The sequence below is a fragment of the Dermacentor albipictus genome, chromosome 10 (genome assembly GCF_038994185.2).
Source record: "Dermacentor albipictus isolate Rhodes 1998 colony chromosome 10, USDA_Dalb.pri_finalv2, whole genome shotgun sequence".
NCBI classification, from domain to species: Eukaryota; Metazoa; Arthropoda; class Arachnida; order Ixodida; family Ixodidae; genus Dermacentor; species Dermacentor albipictus.
Genome location: NC_091830.1, coordinates 74,806,252 through 74,826,932, shown reverse-complemented (window position 1 = coordinate 74,826,932; position 20,681 = coordinate 74,806,252). Strand labels below are relative to the sequence as shown.

At 46.9% G+C, this 20,681-nt stretch overlaps 1 protein-coding gene and 1 non-coding gene across 9 annotated transcripts in view; one reads left to right on the top strand and one right to left on the bottom strand.

Moving 5' to 3' along the window:
- The window catches only part of LOC135898887 (uncharacterized), a 129,436-nt gene that overhangs the window by 31,461 nt on the left and 77,294 nt on the right, over window positions 1-20,681 (top strand). For 7 of the 8 annotated variants that reach the window (XM_065428128.2, XM_065428120.2, XM_065428111.2 and 4 more), the window contains exon 2: window positions 9,491-9,549. The exons of the other annotated variant lie outside the window; for it this stretch is intronic. The gene's annotated coding sequence lies outside the window, so the exon portion shown is untranslated. The remainder of the gene's footprint in view (window positions 1-9,490; window positions 9,550-20,681) is intronic. 8 annotated transcript variants of the gene reach the window in all.
- On the bottom strand, window positions 19,055-19,126 carry TRNAG-UCC (transfer RNA glycine (anticodon UCC)). The gene has a single exon. It is a non-coding gene; the product is annotated as a tRNA-Gly (tRNA).

Genomic DNA, 20,681 nt, shown 5'->3' with positions numbered 1-20,681 from the left:
TAGACCAGCATAGTCAGCACAATCGTACAAGCAACACGGCGGATTGGACGTATCTGTAAGTTAACATTCTTGGCGTATATCTGCACCGCGACACAGATGGATGGATGGATGGATGGACGGATGGAAAAATTGGAGGACGCTTAAGCTTCGCCTTCAAGAGTGGGACGCGACAGCGTTCCCGTCGACCCGCCAAGGGGTATAAGACAATGCGCTACGGCACAGCAATCACTTACGATGCGCCCCGCATCGGACTTAGCGCCCACCTATCACGCGGTGAACGTCGAGCAACGCAGCGTTCGGCGCGACAACGAAACGTGCGCCTGAGCGAACGAAACGAACCAAAGAACTCGGTGTCTCGGAGGGGAAACGATCTACGCCAGCCAAACGTCGTGATCGGCACGGGCAGAGAGATAGATAGTAATCTAAACCGGGAGCCCGGCGAAGCGTCGTCAGGGGAGAGGGAGTCCCGCGACGCGCCTGGCAGCGGTCCCAATGCGCGCGCGGCGCGCCTCCTGTCGGGGCAGCGCCGTACATTGAGAGGAGGGGGTCTTCTGTGTTTGCCGCAAGATGGCTCTGCGTGTGCGGAAAGCGCAAAAGAAATGCAGCGGAAACGCACTTCGCAACTCGTGTAATTGTGACTTCTGTACGTTACATGTTCATAATTACCGATATACACCGCAGTATAACTTTCCACGGCTGGTTTCGAAGGCAACACCGCATTCACTAGAGGCGCGTTTGCACCGCTTGGAAGCATCGAACTCGTGGCTGAGTGGTAGCGTCTCCGTCTCACACTCCGGAGACCTGGGTTCGATTCCCGCCGGGCCAATCTTGGAAGTTGCTTTTTATTTATGAAGCGCCTGCCGTGATTTATCGCTCACGGTCAACGCCGCCGACGCCGACACCCGACGCCGACGACACCGGCTTTTCTGCGACACGAGCTCCTTAACGCTATCGCGTTAAAACTTTATTTGGTCCTGCAAGTAGTGATAATTCACCACTAAGCGGGCCGCCCCCACGTCGGGGCCGGAACGCCAAGCCTCACGGCCACGTCGTGAGCCTGCTGGACAGCCCAGCATTGTTCATCCAGGCCCGGGCTGCGAAGTGCAGCCTCCCACCTGGACGCGTCCTTGATCACCGAGTCTTGAATTCTTTCGCAAGACCAGAGCATGTGTTCGAGCGTGGCTAAAGCACCGCAATCCTGGCATTAAGGCTCTGTATACGTCTCAGGATAAAACATGTTCAGCCTCCGTAGGCAAGGATGAGTACCAGTTTGCAGTAAGCGTAATGTAAGTGCCTGAGCCCTGATTAGTTTAGGATGCGGCAAACCGTAAACCGTAAGAAGGTAATACTTCGTGATCTCATTGTATGTGGAAGGGGAGTCTCTGACACGGAGATGTCGTTCGTTCGTTGTCCCGCGTCTGCGTCGCGCTGCACAATATGCGCCAAAAATCGCGCCAGTGAACAACCTCTCATGCCACGCGCACGCATTTCGGCGTTAACAGGGTTGTTACTCGAGATAAATGTTGCTTTAGTGCAAACAAGGTGAACGCACCTCGCCCGTCCCGGTAACTTTCGGTGCCGGCCGGTCTCGGCCCGTATACAGTAGCCATACCAGTCGCCGGCGCACATCAGTCCGTCCGCACGGCACCGCGTAAAAAGCTTTGCCATCTCCCGGGCGGTTTGTGCAGTTTGGTGCGCTGCAACCCGTCATACTTGAAGAATACATGTGTCAATATGATGTGTTTCGCATCACTTCCCGAAGGTCCTCGACTTGATATAGTCGAATTCCGTAGCTACGACCCGCAGGCGATGAATGCGACGCATGCTTGATGGTCCGCTGATTGCAATGTCGATGGCGCTGAGGGAAACTACGAGTCGGTGTCGCGTCCGTAGAGTTGGCTTCGCAGCGGTGCAGTTGAACATTTGACGTGAGATTGCGCCACGTGATAGCACTCGACGAATAGCGGTGCGAACGGCGCCGTAAAAGTTATGCGCAACTCTGCTCCCCGCGCTAAGGCACTGCTGCTGCTCAGTGGCGTAGCCTGTTCCCTAGATGGAGCGTATACAGGGTGTTTCCCCTAAATGGGCACTAAAGGCAAATATTAAGTCGACGTGGACTGTTTAAATACCATTCCATAAACCTAGCAACACTTGTTTCGTGCCAAGAAAATAGTTTACGAGAAAAATTGCATCTGAAGGGTCCGAATACCTTTTTCGTGATTCAAATCTCCCGCCATCCAATCGGGGGAGTGGTGACGTTGCATACGCCAGCAGATGGATTTGCCGCTGCAGCTAGCTCACTGAGGAAGTACGAGTGTCTCAGGTGGAAAGATTAGGCCAGTCTAAAACAGGGAGAAAAATCATGGAATGGGTACGAATCCAATGCGACAGGGGTGCCCCGACTGACAAGAAGGACATTCCGTTGGACGTGCGTAAACGCTTCCGAATCGCCCCCCTACCTAAAAATATGCATCCTATCTACACCAAAGAGAAGAGAGCTCACAGGGCTAAGGCTCTAGTAAACAAACTTAAGAACACACCGGCGCATAACGTAGCGCAAGTGGACGCGGCCACGCAACAAGTTTTATTACACGCAAATAAACCCATGCTCTCCGCCAGGGGTGAGTAGCCAGTGCCTGAGCGATTGGCGGCAGCCATCTTTTATTCCTTTCGGAACGGGGCAGCCTGCGGCTATTCAGAAGAATATTCACTTTTGTTCGGCATATTAATGCATCTTTAATGTGTATACGTCACTTTGACGCGGTACCTTTTTGCGGTTTTGTGACGTCGCGTGAGAGACAGGTGAAGTGGGTGCAGCCCGAAAACTTTTGACCAATAGCCGAGGGCTAATGGCGAAAAGGCGTCGAATCAGAAATAACAATTTTTGTTTTGCTCGGTGAAATTATACATAATCAGTGTGTACACGTCATATCAGATGCGGAGCAATCGCAGTTTTCGTGACGTTGCGTGACAGAGAGGTGATGGGGGGGTGGTCCAAAGAAGTTCTGGCCAATCGCGGTGGGCTGATTGCAGAAGCGGAATAGAAAAGTTTGGAATAGTTTAACGTTATAGCGCCCCTTATCATCTTTTGTCAACAGTCTGTATATTTTGTATCCGCAAAAGACCAAATCTATATTAAGGCAAAGTCGTCTACAGGCCGGAAGTCTATATACAGTCTAAACTAATTTTTGAAAGGTCTAATCGAATTTTTCTATCTATGAAGCATTTCCTGGATGTCCCCATAGTATCCCTTAACAGCGGCGCTGCTGTCGAACCTCCCTAGAGCTTTTCAGCCATGCATTGCCTCCACGAGAAGCCCTACAACATTACTTCGTTAGTAAAGCCACTTGAGCCACGTTAGTACGGTTTTCAACAATCACCTCGCCGATGACGCTGCCCGACGTGCCCAGGCTGGCTCACCGACACTCCTTATACCTTTATCCAGAGTCGACGCTGCAAGAGAGCTTCGCAGTCTCGCTCGTGCAATCACGTGAGGTTGCCGGCATACACCACAGAACTCTAAGTGTCGTTTACACAGCCTCGACCCATCACTGAAACTTACATTACCAGCGAACCTTCCACGAGGTGACGCAACACTGCTGTGTCGGCTGTGGGTAGGAGTAGCATTCACCAACTCCTACAGCTATCGTATTGGAATGGCGGATTCACCAATGTGCGCTAAGTGCAAGTGTGAAGAGACCATCAGTCACCTTCTGTGCCACTGTTCTCGCTTCGATAATCAACGTGAGACTCTCCAGTGTGCCTTAAATAGACTGGATGACAGGCCATTTACGGAAGCGAAGATCTTGGGAGCCTGGCCTCACAGTTCATTGGCCCAGAAAGCAGTTCGAGCACTTTTTCGCTACCTTAGGGCAACAGACTTGAGTGCCCGACTATAGACATCCTACACTTAAGTTCTCTCTCTTCCGCTTTCACTCCCCATTCCCCTCCCCACGTGTAGGGTAGCAAACTGGACTCAGTCTGGTTAACCTCCCTGCCTTTCCGTCTTCCCTTCTCTCTCTCTCTTGTCGCACTGGGAGGCCAGGCACGTAGTAAAAATATCGTCGTGAACACTTCAAGCTATTGATTGAGCTGGGCGGCCCCTTTTGATCACACTGGTATGTAAACTGAAGTGGGATAGAAAGAATGTCTTGCTTTTAAGCTGTGCTTTCACAACGCCATCAAGTTTTCTCTGCGTAGTATACCAGATTGTTTTTGAAAGCATTTATGCATAATGAGCGGGTAAGACAGTCAGTACGTGATACTGTTGTGTCTGTCTCGGAAAGAATGGGAGAGGGAAGGGGAACTATACATAGGACAAGTTAGACTTGCGCGGACAAAGACCTCTCAGGGGTAGACCCCAGAATAGGGCCCAGAAATTTCATTATTTCCCGCTGTCATCGTGGCTTTACCCAATGCTGAAAACATGCGGGACAGGTGGTTGCGGGCATCGCAATGACAATCTTGCGTCAGTGGCATTTGTAAAGGCGGAGCACTCGCACGCTAGATGTAATATGTACATCGGCTTGTTCCCCGGCCTTCCCCGGTATTGCACATGAAGCAGCGTTCTCTAGATGTGTCTGTTCCGCCAGGTCTAAAGCGCTTCTCGTCGGAAAACCTGCCAACTTCTCACACGTCATAGCAGTGGCCATCCCGTCTCTCCTTACGCACACTTCATCCGATTGTCCGTCTTCTTGCAGAGTAGGAACCAAATGCCGTATACATAGAGCTGTTCGTTCGTAAGCGTTCTTTGCTACTCGCCAGCTGTCTTCACTAAGCGTGTTCAGCTTCAGCATGGGCTGGTATTTTCTTTTAAAAATTCTGTCGTAACAACCTTTTTTGTGAATACTGGTCCCAGATCTTCTGGCTGTAGGTTTTGCAATGAGAACTAGTCTTTGCCTTTCTGCAAGGTTCTTCGTGATCATACTCCTCTTTTTTACACTTCACATGAGCCCTGATGTAATGTGCCCCTCACATGTGCCCGTGTTGTAGATGTGAACGCGGAATCGGATCGTTGTGAGGCGTTGTCGTTCATTCTCGCGTTCCTAGGTGCTCGAATTGGCCGAATCTGAATGTTGACTGAAAAATATTGCCAGTGAGTGCGCATGTGCTTTGCATAACGAAAGGGTAAATCCTGACAAAAATATCGTATATATAATATAGGCTCTTATGAATCCATAAAACGCACACCTGCACCTCTCAATAGAACAAAGCATGACATTTTTTCCTTGAATTTTCTATATTTTGCCTGCGCTATTCATGCAGCAGCTGCGCATGTGCCATGAGATGCTCCGGCTTACGAATTAACGCATTTTGACCAATGAAATAGAGCCAGTGATGCGCACCTGTGCTTTTCGTAATAAGACAATAAACCGCGACGTGAAGGGATGCTCGAATATTCAAATTCTCGATGTATGTATGTATGTATGTATGTATGTATGTATGTATGTATGTATGTATGTATGTATGTATGTATGTATGTATGTATGTATGTATGTATGTATGTATGTATGTATGTATGTATGTATGTATGTATGTATGTATGTATGTATGTATGTATGTATGTATGTATGTATGTATGTATGTATGTATGTATGTATGTATGTATGTATGTATGTATACAGGCGAAGGGAATGGCAAATAAGCTAGCGCAGCATTTTCGCGAGTTAATCCATTGTTAACAGTACAGGCTATCGTTCTTTTTGTAGGGTTGATTTCGTTCTCTAGAAACCGCAAATTTCTGCAGGTGAGGGAGAGGCGAACCCCAACCTAAATTTCACTGAGCACGTGCTGGTGGGCGAGTTGGTTATGCATGATTACAACGAAGGCGCCAAATAAAACAACGGACGAAGGAACGAGACACGAGACAACCACGTAGGTGCACTAACAACGAGCGTTTTATTTCTTGACACAGGAATGAACACCTGCTGTCTAGGATCAAAACAACAAGAATAACCAGGGCCGTCATCTGCATCGCACAAGGAAACCACAATACAAAACGACTTCTAAGTGCCGCTCCCAAGATACGCCAGTTCCTTTGTCGAAAGAGAAACTGAGGCTTCACTGATGCAATCATCACCACGCTTTTTGATCTCAAGCGCTTCCAATATCTCCCTTGTCAGTTGATCATCAGCTCTGCTCAAAACACAGGTTCTATCAAAATCTGGAATGCACTTGTGAACCTTACAATGCTCACTTATGTGACCGGGGAGCTGGTTTTCCATCTTATATCGATACTCATGCAATCTATCATTCAGACATCTGTCCGTTTGGCCTACATATGATGAACCACACAACAAGGGAACCGAATAAATTACTTTCTTTACACATCCGGCATGCTTCTGCCCATGTTTTTTCGTGCACACCTCTGTTGTTAGTGCGCCTACGTGGTTGTCTCGTGGCTCCTACCTTCGTCCGTTGTTTTATTTGGCGCCTTCGTCGTAACCTAAATTTGGTGAACAGTACCCCCCCTCCCCCCCCTCGAACACCTCTTTGTGTCTTTAAGCTCTGCTGATAATGCAACTGGCTGATGGGTTTGGCATGGTGTCACAGAATCCCCCATTGGACGCGCCGACAAGACGTGCAAGACTGCAAACAAGCAAACAAACACACACGAATAATATATAAACACAGCCTGTCAAAAGGGAAACACGGGGTGGTTATCCGGTGTAAGGCCAGCTAGGTATTGTGGCAAAGGAGGTAGTGTAATTCGACGATATGAGGAAGAGCCGACTTAATTTGATATCGAAGAATGCAGGCATTTGGAGGCGAAGACTCTTTGAGGCTTCCACGAAGTCCGTATATTCGTAGGAAGCCCATTGCACGTTTAAAGCCCCCCGTGCTGATAACGCCCGCCTCTGGCACAGCTCCCGGAGATTTGTTTTCCTCTGATAAGGGACGATTGTCGAGTGACTCTAGCACAGTAAAGACCTCCTTCCCTCGCACACTGGCTAGTGGCAAGGCGCATCGCCTAATCGTCTCTTCGGAGCGAAAACAAACGAGTAAATGTGTTTATTATTTTTCTTTGTTATAAATAGAACGCACCTAAATGGGCTCAAAGCAGAACGCGCTGGCATAGCAAACAGGAAGATGAGAAGTACTGCTACAATTTAGCAAAGAAAATTGCAAAACGTCCAGCTGCTCTGGACATGTTTGTTCCCCATTTTGTGTCTTTATTTTAGTATTTTGTTATCATATTGAATACTGATACGTGAACTCGTTTATCTTTCACGGGTGAGCGCTCTTACCGTCTGAGAAATGTTATCGCTCAGCTCAGGACACGCCCACATGTATCGAAAGTTTCTAGAATATTATCGATGCTTCTGTCCGCTATCTGTTGTCGCCGAACCTTGCGCAATCTGATCGCATGTATGCGCGACGCGAATGGTGTAGAACTTCGTGGAAGGCACGCGGGTCCCGGCGATTACTCTGGAACATTCGACGACTGATGTATAAAAGCCGACGCGCTTGACCCGCTGATCAGATTTCCGACGATCGCCGACTGTGTTCGCCGCTTTCGTTGAGCACTGAGCGTAGCCTTTTTTTCTGGGCACAGGCTCGCCCAATAAAGTTAGTTTCGCCATTCACAGTTTTGTTGCTGTGTCCTCAACCATCACTACCACGTGACATCTGGTGGAGGTGCGGGGTAGTGATGGTTGAGGACACAGCAACCAACATTGGACTTGTTTCCCCATTTTGTTTGTCTTTATTTTATTATATTGTTATCATATTGAAGATGCGCGCAACAAGCTCCACATGTCCCGGTCTTTTCTGCATGAACGGACTACTGTATGAATGAAGGATGATCGTGGGTCTAGTGAACTAGTTAGAGTATAGTCTAGAATTTGCCCATCAAGCACGGGAAAATCATTCGCAATAAAAAGCGGCAGAAAAATCAAGCAGACTTGTGTGAGCTTGGAGAATCGTAACTCAATTTGCAGCGGAGCTCTTTCTCTCGAGCAGTTGCGAGAAGAGTGTCCGTTGCGTCTAATCAAATCACACACTTTAAAACGTCGCCCGTATCCTACTTGTTCGTTTGAAACATTGTACGCACATACCACTTTCCCGCAGCTGTTAAGAAATTGTTACAAAGGCAGGAGTTCATCCACGCAAATTTTACTTCGCCAGTATGTTGCCCGTAGGATCAGTTCAGTTTATTATTACGCAGCCTCCGCGATTGTCCTAGTTCCGTATGTAGTCGTATAGAAGGCAGCGGCTGGCACTAAAGTATACCTCACAGCTCTAGACTTCACTACACGAATTATTAGATAATTGATTAATTATTAATTAATTATTGCTTAATTATTTAATTAAACAAATGATTGTTTACTTGTACTATCCTCAGGGCCAGAGTTATAGAGGGGAGTGGTGCAAAGGAAAATGTGGTTCATAAGAAGTAAACAAAACGCAGCGAATAATACGAACAAAACGAAATGCTAGAATAGAAGAGGTTTCTTTCTACACAATGTCAGCTGCTGCGTTACAAAAAAAATGACGGACGCTTAAGCTTCGCCTTCAAGAGTGGAACGCGATAGCGCTATCGCATCCCGTTCGCACCGCCTACTCAAACGCGCTACGCCAGCCAAACGTCGCGATCGGCAGAGATAGCCGGGCCCCGACGCGCCATGAAGGCGGACGCGGTCATGAGGCGAGTGGCGCGCCACGTGTCGGGGCAGCGCCGTACATTGCGAGGAGGGGGTCTTCTGTGTTTGCCGCAAGATGGCTCTGCGTGTGCGCATAGCGGTGAAGAAATTTAGTGGAAACGTACTTCGGTACTCGTGAAACTGCGACTTCTGTAGGTTACATGGTCATAATTACCGATATACACCGCAGTATAACTTTCTACGGCACGTTTCTAAGGCAACACCGCATTCACTAGAGGCGATTTTGTCCCGTTTTGAACGAACAAACTCGTGGCTGCGTGGTAACGTCTCCGTCTCACACTCCGGAGACCCTGGTTCGATTCCCACCAGCCCATCTTGCAAGATGTTTTTTATTTATGAAGTGCCTTGTGGGATTTATCGCTCATGGCCAACGCCGACACCGACGACACCGGCTTTTCTGTGACACCAGCTCCTTAACGCTGTCGCGCTAAGAAAAGAAGTTCCTGGTTATACGATGTTAGCTAAAGTTTCACGAAAAGGGCTCTTATTATAGTAATTACGATATCAGCGGGGGGAGGTGGTTTCAATCTATACATGTGCAAAAGGAAGAAAGACCGAGAAAAATGCTTTGTGGGGCATAGATAGGTGCCAACGTTATGACAGTTCGTCACCATCTCAACTGAAACGACGCGGCCATTTTGTACGTGATTTGAGGAAACGTATCTCGAAAGGGGTGCCAGTTTGAGCATTTCTGCTTGGCATACATGACTTCACTACTTCTCGGCTCAAATTTCTGAATGACATGTCGCCCAAAGTTGGTATATTAAACGCTATTAGCACATAAAAAATTTAAACGACTAATTGTAGTAAAATTGTTTCCTTCGAAGGTCCGGCTGTCCAAGTACTCAATCCGCAAGACCAGCAGGACATAGAGAAGTTAATAGAGGTACGCTAACTCCATGGGTAAGAAAGTACTTCAATCATTTCCCAATATTGGAGACACCTGGTACATACGTGGGCCAGAAAGTTATACTTCGTGTTCGCAATGGTTTGAGTAATCCTCTCTGGTCTAATTCGTGTATCGTAAATTTATTTGCAAAAAAAAGAACACGCAAATAACAGCGGAACAAGACAGGAAAATGTGCGTTAAAATCTCGGAGACAGCGGCCGTCATTCGCTGATTGCCTGCCAGATGGCGCCATAATACCGTGCCAAAGCAAGCCCAGAGGCTTTGTCTCAGCAGTTCTGTGCAACAGATCCGGACTACGGAGGACTGCAAACGTAGATTCTTAAGGAGCGCAAGGCGACAACAGCGCGGGGCGCTGCGCAGACGGATTCGTTTGAATGTGCTGGCCCTTCTGATTGTTCGAATCGTCCATTGCTTTCACAGAGCTGCACGAAACTACTGAGGCAGAGTATATGAGTGAATTCATTGCTGTCGCGAGTTTGTCAACGTTTTACTAAAGGCTGTTTTACATGATGCGACTAGAGCGACAAAAATCGAAGCAGTCACACGCGTCGCAATGAGATATTTAGAGGGCTCATTTAACATGACTGCGACTTCAACGATGCGGCTCGTGGTAATCACAAGGTTGCTTGCTGCCACGTTTCCGTGCACACGCCTTATAATTTTTCATGTGCAATGAAAAGAAATCTGTGCTTTATGATATTATTGCCCTGTTTTTAATAAGAGCAACTTACATGCATGTTTTCTAATTAAAAATCGCTTTGGAGGTTAAATTTGTATTTGAGTGTGCAAGCAGCGGTTCCACAAGATCAGTGCGAGGAGATATGGCGGATATGGTGCTTCATGGCAGACGTTCACAGCTGCTCGCAATTGGCCGTTCAGAGCTGTGTGTTGTCTCGTGTGCCTTCTATGTCCGTGTCGTTCTAGCTGCGCTACAACGAATTAGAAGATCACCTATCAACAAGCCCGCACAGTTACTCTCATCGCATATGCAACACTCGGAATGCGGCTGCAGCGAAGTCGTCGCGTAAGCGAAGTGAGACCCTCGCCGTACCCGTGCTTGGTGCCAGATTACGAATAATTGATGTTTGCGTATTGCTCGTAATTGCGCGTAAACGGTGCCTGCTCGGTGCCGCATTCTTGCACCAAACCCAGCAGCAAGCCCAAACCCAAAACCTCACGTCTGCCCCTGAAGGAACGCACAAATCGTCTGTGTGCGATTGCTGAATGTGGAATCGATTTCGTGTCGTGAACTTCAGTCTCAGTAGCGTCTACGCAACAAACCGGAAAATTGGGACGAAATACGAAGACGACGTCTTCTCGTGAAGGAAACTTCGTGGTATTTACATTTCGAAGCGCGTGTTATTAACCGAAAGGCCCGCGAAAGTAGGTGTTGTCAGCACCCGATGCGAACATGAAAAAAAGATTGCCTTGATTAGCAGCGCAGCTTCTCAACAAGCGCATAGAAATCACAGAACCAAATCTGACCTACGAGTTTTTATCTCCCGTGTTCGCTTGCCGGGGCAGAAGTTACGTACCGCTTGCGCAATCCACGGCTCTTTACAGTTAGCTGCAGTTTGTCGAACGACAGACATTTCCCAACTACCTCCATAACCATAACGCGAACCGCGAAACAGCTCTCGTTTCTTGCGACCGGTGCGACATGCGTCCAACACCGTTTGGTCGCAGTCACAGAGCGGGGAGGAGCGGGGGGGGGGGGGCGAGGGTCGGTTGCCACTAATAAATTTGTCGAACGATCCCACCGCTGTCAACCAGATGTAGGAGTTGTCGGACGATCTCGCCGCTGCCACCATTTGTAAAATTTGGAGTCGGGCTTGTAGGACGGTCAGAGGAACTTGGGGCGACAGGACTAGGCAAGCAGGATTTATTTACAATATTTACATTTGAACATGGGATACACTTACACAGTCTAGCGTGACTCCCAAATGGAGCCCGCAAGACGAAGCATACAGCAAACTAGCACACAGCTCACGTGTACATTGACCAGCACAGAGCACGACGACGAGCACACACTAGCAGCCGACAACAGCCGCTTATAACCACTCCGTTCGACGTCATCGTTCGACGTCATCGTAGAAAGTCCTCGTGGTCGCCTTTGAGAGAATGGGGTAGGGGTTTTACACACACACATGCCGCACATGTTTCAGTGCTCTCTCCGAGGGCAGACGACCTTTGCAGCGCAGTCATCGTGGTATCCATTGTCCCGCGTCCCCGTAGTCAGATGGTCACGCCCGACCCCAGCCGGCGCCTCTAAATTCCAGAGCGGACCTCGCACAGCGGCCTCCGTCGCTGCACATTGTCTTGTGTCTCGAAAAGTGCATGGTGAATTAACGCCGCTGTAGTCAAGTTCTCCAAAGGACGTTCACGGTTGGTTAGCGCTGTCCTCGCTGGTTCTCTGAAGGGCGCCACCACCCCGGATCGATCGACGCACCTGCAGCGGGCTGAAATAGCTGCAGGCCGATCCTAACACCACGCAAATCGCACTTCCGGAGCGACGGAAATCGCACCATGTGATGCAGGCTTCAAACTGGGAGCTGCGATTGATGAGCAAGGGTAACTACGATTGTGGCATCGTGCTGGAGATGTGAACTTAACACCACACGTGCTTTCGCGTGCAGTTTTGTGTTGAGAGCAACTCTGCAGTTGGAAACAGAAACTATGCAGTTACAACAAGTGCTCTCAAGCAAACGTATTGTTCTGGTATGACAGTCTGACGGAAGGCTGACTCAAACACAGATTACGAAATGTCGCAATGGAAATATCCACAAATGGAACGCTTTATTGTACCATACAGGTTTCACCGCGGTTCTTTAGACATTGCTCAGTGGTGGCAAGTCTTTCTATAAAGTGCTTTTTCTTACTGCAATAAATCTAAGTCTGTAGCTTTTTCTATCTTTTAGGTCTGAGTTTTCTTGGGGTCAGAGGAACTCATAAAAAATTATTCTGGCATGAAAGGATATTCGTACGTGACACGGACAAGAAAGCACATTGAAGTGTACTCAGGTTCCCATTTAAGGACCCCAGGTGGTCCAAATTATTCCGGAGTCCCCCACTACAGCGTGGCTCATAATCAGATCGCGGTTTGGCCACGTAAAACCTCCATGACCTTTTTTTTTTTAACAAAAGGAAAGGAACAAAGCAAATGGGCGTTTCATTCACCTGTGCACATTTTCTTGTTTGACTCTGGTCTTTACTCAACAAAAATGCGTTGGTCTTCCGTTATTGATGTACGTGGGTCCTTATACTGTAAAAACGGCTGCACACTTCAAGGTCATCGCTGTATTACATGGCTGAAACCCTTTACTTTAAGGCTGCCCATTTTACTGTATATGACATCGAGCTTGAAGGACAGCGGCGATGTGAAGCCACGGTTGGAAACTGTGCACAAATTGTCGTCGCAGGGAGCGCTCCGAAATACCCGACGCGACAATTTGACTGCAACAGGTAATAATGTTCGTTTCACGGAGTTCACGTGCTGACTGTAGCAGTTATCATGTTTACTTGCGATAAGTACACGCATAGAAGGAAATCTTTATTTGTTGCCATTAAAAATTGTAAATTGTCCTTTAATGGCTAAGGTGGCATCCTCCTGAACAACACGTTCTCTTACAGGGAAGCGTTATGTCGGGAGCTCCTATCGAAATACATGAGGACGTAGAAATCGTTTTTCACGGCAACAAGTGCACTATCTTTAATGAGGTTTGTTGCATTAAAGAAAGACAGCGCTACAAACTAATTCCCGTAGGAAACATACTATTTATATATGCCGTACGGGGTCTTGGACATACATATTTTTTAATTGCAAATCTAAGTTAAAGATTCCGGGGTCTTGGGTACCAAGATTACGATATGATTATGAAGCACGCCGTACACTTTAACAAAATACACGCTTATGTAAACGTGCATTTACAGTTTTTTTTACGCGCTTAATCTGAGCGTGATATTTTTCCACGCTTACCGATCACGCCTGCTAGGAGTGATCAGCAACCCCTCTTCACGCCTAGCAAACGTGATAAGGAGCCCTGTTCCCACGCTAAATATGGCGTGACCAATCTCCACGCTTAGAGAGGGTTTCCGAGGAGGCAAGGGGGATGGAGCTAGGAGCATGCCGCATCCCCCTTCGCCCCTTCTCTGCATGCGTTGGAAGCTACCAAGAAGCACCGGCCCTTGATGGCTTGGGCACTTGAGTCGCTTCTCGGAAGCGACCTTTGCTTAGCAAGCTCTTCGCAGTCCTCTTTAACTTCTCCTTTTAAGGTGCAGACTGTGACGAAGCAAGATGCTATTACAGTGGCAGCATGCTGGCGAAGCAGAGGCTGAATACGCTGCAGAGAGGTTGCGCAAGACGCTGCCGCCGATGACGCCGAAACTAATCCACTAAGAAGGGGCTTTGCAAAGCCCCGGTACATTTCAACGACGCCAGCAAATGTGAAACGTAAACAAGCGCCTCGGTATCTCCTTGTGCAAAAAGGACGAATGCCATCTCAACAGTGCTCTGCGGCTCCGTGCGTTTGAAGATATCAAGCCTTGTGTGGGATAAGGACGTCAGGAGTGCATTTCCCCCATTAAAATCCTCATGATAATTGCACTCTCGTTCCGATTGTTGGCCCAAAATACCCGATCAAATTCTTTTTCGCTGCCTTCTTTCTCAAAGAAAGACGAATGTTCTAGGCAGCGAAAGAAAGTATTACACACATATTTCTTCATGGGGTAAATCTTTGATTAATAATATTCATACCCAGAAAATATGATACAATGAAACCTTGATGCTTAACAGCAAAAATTACAGAGTAAAAACATTTTCAGATGGCCGAGAAGGCGTAAGTCTTTGTATGAGTTCGATTTAAATGCGTAACCCAGTGAACAAATCCTTGAACCTTGTTTGCGCCCATGATATTTCTACGCTTGTTCTTGGCTTTAAGTTGGTTGCACAAAATTGGCCATTTGCCGCCGGATATGTTACCTATTGCATACCATAAAGCCATAGGCACATCACTAGGGCCTTTTCTAGGGATGTCTCATCACTGATCTCAATGCTGTCCTGCTCGCAGCCGCAGATGAGGAGCCTTGTTTCCCCCCAGACAAAGCATGGTCTTATAAAGTCCCTTAGCGTGATCTGAAAAACGAAAGTAAAATGTCTTAATACCCAAAATGTAATACTTTAGATGTAAAAACATGTTTCCTTTAGGCTAAATGGGGTAAAGAAGACCGCTTGCTTTTTCACTGCTTCAACATTGGTTGCACTTCTTCTGACATTTCTCCTGCTTACTGCTCTTAAAATGTTGTGGTTTGGAGGTTTTTAGAAGTAGGCCATAGGGGAAAGATGGCCAATCACCGCAGTAATGAGAGCGCGCATTGCAACACTGGGTCGCAAGCACGCTTCTAAAGCGACGCATGAAGGATAAGAAAATTTCAGTATTTTCATAAGAAGAGAAGGAACTTTTTCAATTTTTGTTCATTTCAATCAATCCTACATTCAAACATTCATTTGTTTTCAAGGATGACCTGAAAAACAAAAGAACAATGTGCAAACTGATTTTATTCCATCATGCACTTTATAAAAATAAAGTTTAGAAATTGGAACACAACTGGCAAAGCTAAAACCTTTTAATACCGAAGCAAAAAATGAGCTAAGAAAACGTAGTTGCGCTTAATTCCCAACCAAACGGAGAAGGCAATTTTCACAAGAATGACATTCTACGTGAACTTATCACACGTGAACTCTCACTGCGGGCATAGACGGGTTTGCAGCTGTAAATCAGGAGCTGCAACAGACAGAGTATATTCGTATTCATTCAACACAGTCCCACTTCATCTAGTCAAAGCCCAAAATGTAAAATATGCGGAGATACACTACATATATATCCTAAATTAAAGTGCAATTGAGGCTGCAGATTAAGTAGCACGTGTGGTTACAATCTCGCATGCAGCGTTTCGGAGATGCTGGTTACTGTCAGTCAACAAACAGCGCACAAAATTAGGAATTTTCGCTTTATAGGCACCGGAATACTATGAGCGGCATACGAGGCAGCCACACGGAATACACGGCACACCACATAGATGCGCCACTAACAGAGTTCTAAACTGTTAGAAGCAGGGTGCAAAATGCACAGTGGCAACTCTTAGCTCACCACCCTTGCCCGAGGAGAAATGGCAGCGGGCACGAAGAGAACGATGAGCGGTCGAATATAAATAAAGACAACAGAAATCGTGGGAATTTGGTACTTCAGCACAATAAACTGAACAATTCAGACGAATCCAACAGCGCGGTGTTCTTAAAAAAGCACGAGGCTGACTGCTCTCTACTTCGATCGCCGCTACTGCTCGTATAAAATGTTCTCGCTTTCCAATAAATGTACCATGCGGCAAATTTGGACTACACGACATACAACCACATACCGGAAATCATGACAAATTGTCAGTTAGCCGCTATTTAATAAAAGCGAACCATAACTAATGTTCTTACCTGTATATTTCAATCGTCCATGAATAGCAGGTGAGGGACCGCAATATATCCGTTATCCATATGGAAATGCTGCTCTGGAGCTGCCAGACCGCGGTGGATTCTTTCTACTGAACTCTCGTAAACGCTCGTAGACTTGGCGCAGTGCACAATGTATACATACACCACCCTTGTTTTACGCCAGGAATATCTGTAGAAGTGAACATGGCGATACACGCCAACTCTGACAATTAGACCCGAAGCTCTGTGCTGAAATGAACCAACGTCGCTTGTGGCAATCTGTCGAAAAATCCACCCCGAAAATGGCCGAGCGCAGTCTTCAAACACCCCGGTTTGCCTCCCCAAGAAAAGTGTCGCATTGCCCGCAGAGCAGTGAGAAGACGCTGAGCATTGTTCTCCCTCGCCCACGCTTCGCGCAGATCACGTGACATATAACGGATCCCCTATTTGGATTTTTATAAGCGTGATGGAGAGTTCCCGCGTAAGCACTCTGCAGTATGTTAAGCGTGTGATTTGAGTTTGTCATGCGTATAGGCGGGACAGAACCACGGCAGACAGTCTTCTCCTCGCGCTCACATGAAGCAATGTCACGTTTATTTTCGCTCACGAGGTGCTTCAAACGTAATCCGCGCCTCATATACATGCGCGTCCCGCTTACACTTACGGTGTAGCGTGAGATTAAGCGTGAACTTTTTTAAAGTGTTGATGTTCCTCAACGTACCCCCAATGCATGATAATACACGGGCGCTTTTACTTCTCGCTACCGTCGAAATGCGGCCGCCATGGCCGGGACTCGGTCCCGTCACCTCGCGTTTATAGCAGTGCGATGCAACGGCCACAGCAAGCGACTACGGCGGGTTTTTTAAATTACTAGATTTCAAGAAATTCAAGTACCAAGTTTACAGCTTTGTAACATAGCATTGAGATATGGCATCACAATTCTTTAAATTGTACCTAATAATATATCTTAAGCAGATAAAATTATTATGGTGTACAACGCATTAAAAATACCACTAGTTTGTGAGTGGGACTTTCGCAAAAGCCTCGTAACGTTATGACGAATTCACGTAAGCGGTAAATCCGTATGTAACATTCGTCCGTTTTGGACGCGCCTACAGAGATGCTCCTACATGATTTGCACTCTCACCTCGATCTCAACGTCCCCACTGACGTCCTTTTTTTCCATTTATAGAAGTTTCACATCAAGTGTCACTTGTCCTTCTGCATTACCTCTCGCTCATCAACTTTCACGCAGTCATCACTGGCTGCATCAGCGGATTGCTAACTGATCGTATGCAACTTGCTCTCGTTAAGCGAATCTCCTCAACCATATCACCTGTTCCAGCTGTTGTGCCCGAAGGTTTCGTCATTGGCGGTCTCCTCTTTCTCATATATGTTAGTGACCTCCCACTGAAATTTTCATCCAATGCAAGCCTTCTTGCGGACGATTGCGTTTTTATACTGACCAATACCAAACTCATTAGACAGCTCCGCTCTTCTAGGCGATCTCCTCCTCATCCAGGAGTGGGACAGAAAATGGTGCATGTTCCTCGTCGTCAGTAAGTGCACTCATGTGTCCTTTCACGGCCACCGTAATTCAGTAGTGCCTTCCTTCTATTTAAACAACAAAACACAATGTGAAACATTTTAATGCTTGGGAGTGCATATATTTTGTGATTTATCTCGGGTGCATCGTGTTAACTGTGCAATGCGTACTATAAGTTCGCTAGCGTGGTGTCAGCATCTCCCTCAATCAATCTACTTCCGCATCAAACCTTTATCTTTAATAAACTAAGATATGAATGTGCTATTTATGACACTAAGTAGGTTAACATGATTATAATGCCTTCGAATCACCACAGAACCAAGCTGCCAGATCTCCATTCTTTTGGGCTACTCCTACAGTACAGGTGTGTCACCTTTGAAATCCCGGCTGCGTCTTCCCCGCTCGCTTCCCAACACAGAACTGCTTGTCTCTATTTTTGAGGTTCTTTCATTCACTGCCCACCGGTGACCAAATCATCATTCCAGCACATCGTTTTTCCCCCCGAACGAATCCTAATGCTGTGTATCCAACACGCGCCATTTGGACTAGATAGCGATGGTCTTTCTTTGTACATACAGACCGGTAATGTAATACCATTCTTTGAAACAGTGCCCCCACCACCTACCTTTCGTGTTGCAAATCTGCCATTGAAGATGGCCATCTTTCATGTCATGCCACTTGACCTGCCCCCCCCCCTCCCCCTCCCCTCTTTTTTATTGGCCAACCCTTTATGTAATGTCACGTTTCTTGAAAGCTTTGAGCTATTATCAATAAATAAATGAATGAATGATAGACGCAGTTTACAGAAATACGATATTTGTATTTGGTACAGAATTGCGGATTTCCAGACCTCATTGCATAAATTTTTGTAAATTTGCGAATTCGGAACAAATATTTGAAAGAGATCCAGGCCGTAAAGCAATATTCCGCTTGCTACTGTCAGTAGAGTTTTAGTTTTCTTTCTCGAATACAACCAATTTCATTCGAATTAGTGCATCATTTGTCGTGTAAAAGCATTTCTGGATTTTACCTGCATATTAGCAGCTAAATTCGACTTGGTCCTGAGTTTTAAAAAAATAAATTAAATTATGGGGCATTACGTGCCCAAACCACGATCTGATTATGAAGCACGCTGTAGTGGGAGACTCCGGATGAATTTTGACCACCTAGGGTTATTTAAGGTGGACCTCAATCTAAGTACACGGCTGGTTTTGCATGTCGCCACCATCGAAATGCGACCTCTGCTTAGCAGCTCAACAGCAAAGGCATTAACAAACCATGGCGGGTCGGTCCCGAGCTAAAGGCTTCCTCTCAAAAAGATGTTGCTGTGTACCCTATGTAGCATCGCAAATTGCTGTCAATACCTGCAATCGACCTCTTGCGGCAGCATAATGTGCCCAGCCCAAAAGAGCCTTGAAAAAAAAGTGTCCGCTGGTCAGGAAGAAAAAAGAAATCAGTGCGTCGGCCGGGAATCGAACCCGGGCGAACTGCTTGGAAGGCAGCTATGCTAACCACTATACCACCGACGCCTGCTGTTGGCGTGTGCTTCCTCGCGGCTTCTTGTACAGCAACATTTTGGAGCAGAAAGCAATCCAGGTGCCCGGAGAAACTAGGTCAGCTCGAGCCACGTGAAATGGTTCCAACGGCTTAGTCATCACGGGTCGAGAGAACGGGGGTAAACTTAGAGCTAGCTTACGCGCACTCCGTCAATTATTCATCAGTTTAAGAATCCGTCTCAACATCATCGTTTTCTTGATAATATAAAGTAGTTTACCTCATTTGAGGCTTGTTGTCAGACAATAAATGGTAATCTGCCTTGCGTGCCTATCCTCTTTGGAACGCCCCACGCCCGGTACTCAACGGTCACGAACAGTATGCGCATTATCAGCGTCGCCGAGTATTCATGATAGAAAAATAGCGAGCACTGAGCTTTCAGGTACGGAAACGCAAGCAAGGCAGATGACGAAACGCAAGCTGAGCAGAGATGCCGGCGGCAGAGGAGGACAAGCCCAGCAGCAGCGTTCTAGTTGGAACGCCGCATGACGCAGATGGTGGCGAAGTGGCCATCTCTGCAACGCTGGAAAGGACGGTCACATTCGTCACTTTGAAGGACGTGAATATCGCAGCGACAACTTAACGGTGCTGTGTGCTGTGCACAGCAGTGACCGCTGGAGCCAGTCGACGACACACGCGTTGTAAGTGGTGGTGGCCGAATGTTACCCTGTTGCCAGATATCTCCAGGTAGTTGGGGACAGGGTTAGAGTGGTGTTCATCGCCGCATGAATGAAGCGGGTTATTATCAGTACATCAACGGTCGTCAGCTTCTGAAACCAGCGTTAACACATAGTACCATGCCGTATGTTGACATTGGATTGACCAGAATTTTCTTAGGGACCAGTTCCTGCAACAACCTCAAGTTCCTTAGTAATTGTAGAGGCATGTCAGCCTCCATTCGTATTATAAGGACGGTTGAAAGCTGTCGACACTACTTTCGCATTTCAGTGCAGCACAAAAGGCACTCACTAGCAATCGTACTTATTAAGAGAGGCAGGGTGAATAACAATACATTAATTCAGGTGCACATCAATCTACTACCACATTACGAACTTTGGCTCTCAGATATCTCCTATCCTCCATGGTGACTCGTCTCTCCAAGAAACCGAACTTTCGGTTGAAGGAATTATTCACAAACGAGATATGTTTACGTTAGCAGCACAACAACTAGCGTTGTACCAGATAAACTTTCGGTACCCTGGCTATATTCAAGTGTATGCAGATGGTTCTTGCCAAACAAACTTTTGTACAGCTGCTTTTGTCATTCCAGAATGAAATAAAACAGAGACCTTTAAATTATCTCACATGGCATCATCAACAACAGCAGAGCCTTTTGCAATATTGTCTTTGTTACGATGCATAAATTAAATGCAAGAAAGGGAAAATGGGCCTTCTTATATGACTCGCCGACAGCGTTGTCTTTCCTTCATCGTGACATCAACAGTTCCCAAAACATGGCGTTAGTTTGCGAGGCACTAAAGGATCTCACAAAAACAAGTGAACGGAAACGCACAATAATGTTCCAATGGA